General features: G+C 47.4%; 3 pseudogenes; all 3 read left to right on the forward strand.

Annotated features, from left to right (window-relative positions):
• Positions 1–33: 33 nt before the first annotated feature.
• LOC124685538 lies at positions 34–137 on the forward strand (annotated as a pseudogene).
• A 180-nt stretch (positions 138–317) lies between these two features.
• Positions 318–415, forward strand: LOC124685539 (annotated as a pseudogene).
• An 89-nt stretch (positions 416–504) lies between these two features.
• On the forward strand, positions 505–602 carry LOC124685535 (annotated as a pseudogene).
• The last annotated feature ends 5916 nt before the right edge of the window (positions 603–6518 follow it).

The following is a 6518-nucleotide window of genomic DNA, read 5'->3' on the forward strand; positions in this document are numbered from 1 at the left end:
CGTTCCTTGCAAAATTTCACCCCACGAGCAAAATTAGCACATGACGACAAGCAAGACAGGGACTCTGCAGCGCCCCCGATTCAAATCGAATCGGGAGCGCGAATGATGCATCCGTCTATGGGAATCTCTGATGCTAGTATAAGATTGTTTCCACTACTCATCTTTGTTTATGTGCATTTTTTTTTGTACTGCCTGTTTTTCAGTTTTTTCTGTATTTTTACATTAATGTCTGAATCTGACAGATTTAGTTTGCTGTTTATAAACGTGGTTTGTGTCTGAAAGTACTTTTTATTTGCCATATGAACGAAATTAGTACAATAGCGTGTGATGACAAGCAAGACAGGGACTCTGCAGCGCTCCGATTCAAATCGTGGACGCAAATGATGCATCCGTCTATGGGAATCTCTGATGCTAATCTAAGTTTTCTTTACTCTCTCAATCTCTACCTGAATGATCTGAATCTGACTATTGTGTGTGCGTTGCAACAAATCGGCATGAACATAACTAGCATATGACGACAAGCAAGACAGGGACTCTGCAGCGTTCCTGATTTAATCGGGGACGCGAATGATGCATCCGTCTAAGGGAATCTCTGATGCTAATCTCGTTTTTCATTTTGCTTGTCATTTTCTTCGATCTTTTTTTTTCTCTTTCTCCTATTGTACTATATTTCTTTTTTGGTTTAGCTGCTATGTAACTTTGTTCAGTACAGTTAGAGCATTTCGCCATGAGATGTGCTTGATCTTGGGCACTTTCCGATGTAGGGGGATCAACCGAACTGCCAGCCTCATGATTAGCATAAAGAACGGAGATCTTAATCCATTTCTCCGTTGAAGCCCGCTTGGCCGCTGTGCTAGGATTATGAAGCCTTCTTTGTTTCTTCGCTGGGTTTCTCTCAGGAGTAAATTACAAAACCCCCACAACATGCACGCACACACACACACACATTTTGCACATAGCAGGCTGAGTGGGCTCCGGGAATGGATGTGTAGAAGCAAAAGTTATGAAGGCTTTGGCAGATCTGATGGATTTCCCCACTTGAATCATGTTCCCCACCTTCCATTGGTCATTTCCTGTTGTTTCGCTGTAAAATCATCATATCTTGATTTACTGGGTGTTCTTAACAATCGTGTTAATTTTTCACTGGTACCTATACATATAATTTGTGTGTGAATTCAACTACTTATCTTTGGACAAGATAGTAGACATGGAAATGAAGTAAGAATATCAGAGTTGCTCTTTATCATATAAATGAATGCTGTGTACTTTGCCAGCCTTGTGATTACCTGCCCACAGAATTGATATCTGAATAAGCTCACAGATTTGAGATCTGAATATGATTCTCTGCTCCGTTGAAGCTTGCTTGGCTGCTGTAGTGGATCCAACTTCCTCTAATCCAAAGCTAGTCTTCCATTTTCTCTTAGGAGTAAACTGGATCATGCATACATCTATATATATACATTTCCTTCCACTATTGCTAGCCGTAGTTGGGCTCCGGACAGAGCATTTGAAGATGCAAAAAGTATGAAGGCTTCAGTGCACACAATCTTAGTTTGAGCAATTCTGATATTTTCTGTGTTTCCTATTTTCTGATGCATGAATTTGTAGAAATAGTTTTGATGTTCTCATTTTATGTTGAGATTTGCGATTGAATTTTTTGTGCTTTGTAATTGTGACATTCTGATCTAACTGCCTGATGATTATTAAGAAATAAGAATAGAGATCTGAATGCGTTTCTCTGTTGAAGCCTTCTTGGCCACTCTGGTGGATCGAATTGTATTAGCCTTTTGCTACTGCCATCAGACCACCACTGTTTCTTTCATGCTTGGAGCCTTGGACTATCAAGGGCGTGTTTGGTTGCTTGCATGGGTTTTTCCCCTTTTGGGGGAGTCTGCTGGAGATGCCCTTATTTCCTTCTGCCGAGCTGGCCAAGTGGTCTCCAGGGAACAAATATGTTGACGCAACAAGTATGAATGCTTTGCAGATAGAAAGAATGTGCCTCTTTATCCTGACTTATGAATTCCTTGAACATCTGCAACCTTGAATTGCAATATGATGCATCTGCAACCTTGAATTGCAATATGATTACATTTGCAACCTTAAATTGCTGAATTTTCATGGATCTATGTTATGATGCCTTTTTTCTTCTGCATCCTTGATTTCTGTATTGTCATGCGTCCTTTCTCGCTAACGAATATTGGTGCTCTTGTGTCTTCCATCTGCATCTGCAATGTACACGGTGATATATCATTCTGTAACTCTGTCGGCCATTTTTGCAGGATGTGAGCAAGTTTCATGTGGTGTAGCATCTGTTGGTTGTCATGCATCCATGAAGATTATTGACTGTTTAATTTAGAAGAACTGAGCGATTTGAGAAGCATAAGTTTTTGTTTTGTGGTACAAGCATACTGTTTTTACTCAAGTAAAATTCTCAACCTTGTATTTGGTTCTTTGTAATTGTGATGTACATTCTTGACTTAATACTCCCTCTGTCCCATTGAACATGTCTGGGAGTTGTCTAAATTTAGATGTATACACGCTAGATACTACTAGATACATCTGAATTTTAATAATTCTTAGGCATGTTTCATGGGAGGGAGGTGGTATATATATGGATCTAGATAGTAGTTACATTTACTGTTAGGATTAGATTGTAACTGTTGCAGGCAGTGACTATACGGACTGACTGTATGGTATGACCATCTTCTCTTTCTGTAAGCATCTGTTCCTGGAGATACATCTATTGCTAATTGCTCCTCGTCCTCCAGGCTTGTAATCGACCTGACTCCCTGGGTCTGCACTCTGCAGGCACGAGGTGGTGGCCTGCCACCAGTGTATTCCCAGCGCAGCAGCGGTGGTCGCGCGTGACGCTGCTTCTACTGAGCGGTGGCCAGTGGAGGCTCTTCCATGTGGTGGTGCACAATTACTGTTAGAGCATCTCCACCGGCGCCCTGCCCCCGCCCGCCCCCGATAGCGGCCCTGATAGCAATTTGGAGGCCGGGAGTCAAAATGGGCTCGCACCGGACCGGCGCGCCCCAAACGGTGCCGGTGATTTTTGGAGCCCAATAGAAGCGTCGGCAACCCCGTGCCGTCCGTTCGCCAAAGGCGCGAATCGAGCGCGCTGGCGCATCGCGGGGCTGAAAATTTTGGGTGTGGGAGCTGCCTATCAGCCACACAACAACAAAATATACATTTTCTTCCCCAAAACCTCGTCCCCTCCGTCGCTTATTTCTCCTGCTAGCCGCTCCATGTCCCATCTAGCCTCCAACCCGAAAAACTCTCGTTGTCGCGCCATGGCATCGAAGAGGAAGGCTCTGGTGAAGGCAGGAAGCCACCGACGAAAACACGCACCGTCATGGCGAAGGAGAAGCCGGCAACCATGTCGCAGGAGGACTGGGAGATGGAGATGGACCACCGCGCCTTCATCACGGCCGACCGTAGGAGGTGCTGCATCGCCGCCCTCGGCGCGAAAGCGGCGGCCTCTGCGGAAGCGTGCCTGAGCTTGGCCGGCGGTCTGAACAGCATCTCGAGCTCCCCGTCGTCGCCGGGTTACTACGCGGGGTACACCGCGGACGCGCCGTCGATTTCGCATTTGGACGGTCGCGCTCGCTACTCCCCCGAGTTCAGCGACAACGACATTACCGTTGACAACAACGACCCGTTCTCGGCTCGGAATCAACGGCCGTGGGGCGCGGCGCCTTCCGCTTCCCCGACCCGAACTATTCGCTGATCCGCGCCGCACGGAGGGCCACATGACGGACGGCACCGGCCTTCCCCGCCACCTCTTCCCCGACGATGGCATGCGCACCCAGCAGGTGTTCGGCGAAGACGTCCGGCGTGTCCATGGGGCGGAGACGAGGTTCGTTTCCTTTCTTTCTATGTGTTGTGTGCATCGTAGACACCGGCGGCGACTAAAAGTTTGCAACTTTATGCGTAGATTGCCGGCGGGGAGGAGATCCCGAACGGCATCATACGCGGCCATGCCTCACGAACCCCCGGTCGACGACTACGAAGAAGAGGCCGACGAGGACGAAGGTGAGGAGGAAGTGCAGGAGGAGCTGATCGACGCCGTGACCGGCGCCAGCGTGAGGAGGACGCGCCGGCGGTCCGCTGGCACACATGGTCCGAGGTGGAGGTCCTTGGAGGATGAATGCCTCATCGAGGCGTGGAAGCAAGTGAGTTTTTGCCCCATCACCGGCGCAAACCAATCCGGGGGCAAGTACTACAAGCGCATTCTCGATTGTTTCAACGAGAAGAACTATGGTGATTACGCCACCATGGAGATGAACCGGAACGAGGGCGCCCTCTCTCACCGTTGGAACTTGATCAAGGCGGCGTGTAGCAAGTTCCACGGCTACTACGAGAAGATCAAGGCACGGAAGGAGAGCGGCAAGACGATGTTCCATTGGGTATGATCTCTATCTTATTTGCATATGAATTGTTGATCAATGTTGGTGCATATGAATTGTTGATCAATGTTGTTTCATTATTTTGCATCATATGTTGTTAGATGCGCGATGCCCTCGACATGTACAAGCACCAAAACGAGGACAAGGACTTCCCGTTTATGCATTGCTACAACAAGCTCCAAGGTTGCAAGAAATGGGACGACCTCCTATCCATTCTCTTCAAGGACGGGGAAGATGGGCCAGTCGATCCAGCCGGCGCCTCCACCGGGCTCCCCATTGGCAACAAGAAGGCCAAGGCCGACAGGAATGCGGCGCCGGTTTTGGCAGCCATGGACGCCTCCATCGAGAAGATGATCACCTCCTTCTCGGTGGAGAACAAGGAAGCTGCCGATAGAGTCGCCGTCGTGTGGAAGGCCATCCTCGACAAGCAAGACGCCAAGATCGAGTTGGAGAGGGAGAGGGTGGAGGCGGCGAAGATGGAAGCTCACGCCGCTTCCATGAAGGCCACCAACGAAGTGACGCAACTATCGTTGGCCAAAATGTCTCAAGAATCGAAGATCTTGATGGCCGACATGGAGAAGATGGACCCCTTGGCGCGGGCATGGCACGAGATGTACCGCGAGCGCATCGGCCAAGAGGTGATGGCGACGCGAGCTGCGTCGGCGTCTCCCCCCGGCACCGTCCCCGTTCATGTCTACCCTGGCACTGTCCCCGTTCATGTCTCCCCCGGCACCGTCCCCGTTCATGTCAGCCCCGGCACCGTCGACGTTCATGCCCCCCTCCCCCCGACGATCGTGGATCCTGTTGCAGCGGCGGAGCTGTCGCCGGCCGCCGATGAGGAAGTCGTCGAGGTTGCGCCGCCTGTGTCCTCCTTCATTTGATCATGTGATCATGTGGCTTGGAAGCCTTTTTTGCGCCGGAAACGGCGATCTGGTGGCCGTGTGTTGGCCCAAACTTCTTATTCATAGACTTATTCGAATTTCTATGGTTATGTTTGAGATTTCAAATTCAAATTATCTATCGGGGCCGCCTGTTTGGGGGCGCCGGTGTGGGAGCAGCTCCCCCAAATGGAGGATGTTGTGCCGACGCTCCCCAAATGGAGATGCTCTTAGAATTAGATTGTAATTTTTTGCAATTAAAAATCTGTTCATCTTAATTGAGCTTATGGGTTTAATATGAGAAATAAGTCATGTAGAATTCAAAGTGAGTTTTTCAAATTGATGTTTTTGGGATGATGGTGAATTGAAAAGTGCTCTCTTATACATTCTATTAAGTCAATATTAGAAGATACTACAACGTATCATACAAGAATAGTCAAGTTCCTAGTGTTGAGAAATGAACCCGAAACTTTCAGGAGTATTAAGACTACCCACAATGGTAGTATCATGCATCACATGCATGCAAAAATCTGATATAGCGAAGTACAATTAAAGATGAGAGAGATGATAGTAGTATCATAGGTAGATACCGTATCATAGCACATAGTACTAGAAAAATTTAATGCCAAATAAATCTTGTACATATATTTGCAATGAGATTCTATAAATCAATTAATATAAGAAGATTATGATACTAGCATATGATACCATGCATTGTGGACATAATAACATATAGAAGTATCATGACGTTTTCTGTTCACATTAATGATTTTGGGCCAACTTCTTGATTTTTTTTATTAATTTTGCAACTTCATTATAACATAACAAGGATGATTTTGGTTTACAAAGTGTAAATTAATAATCTCTCACCCAGGTAAGTAAAAGATGGCCTTTTGTTGAGACCTTAGCCCCTCAATGGCCACAACTACACCACATGGCCACGGAGCTCAAGATCAGCCTTATATCTCGTGGGATAGCGTGTAATTCAGGTTCCTTGAAATTTACCTCTGGCCTAAGTCACGCTACTATGTACATCAAAGGTGCCATAGATCAAGATCTCAAGTCTGGGTAATTGGAGGAATCCTATACTACCTTGTTTTAGGCCCTCAAAATGGGATATGAATACACGCGTCTACTCCCGTCAAGACTTGCCCCTGTGGTGTGGCGAATAGACCCGTGTGGTCTCCTCTTCCTTGACCCTCCCTACGGATCCCATCGTCGGCCTCTCTCC

Source organism: Lolium rigidum, chromosome 1, assembly GCF_022539505.1.
Source record: "Lolium rigidum isolate FL_2022 chromosome 1, APGP_CSIRO_Lrig_0.1, whole genome shotgun sequence".
Taxonomy (NCBI): Eukaryota; Viridiplantae; Streptophyta; class Magnoliopsida; order Poales; family Poaceae; genus Lolium; species Lolium rigidum.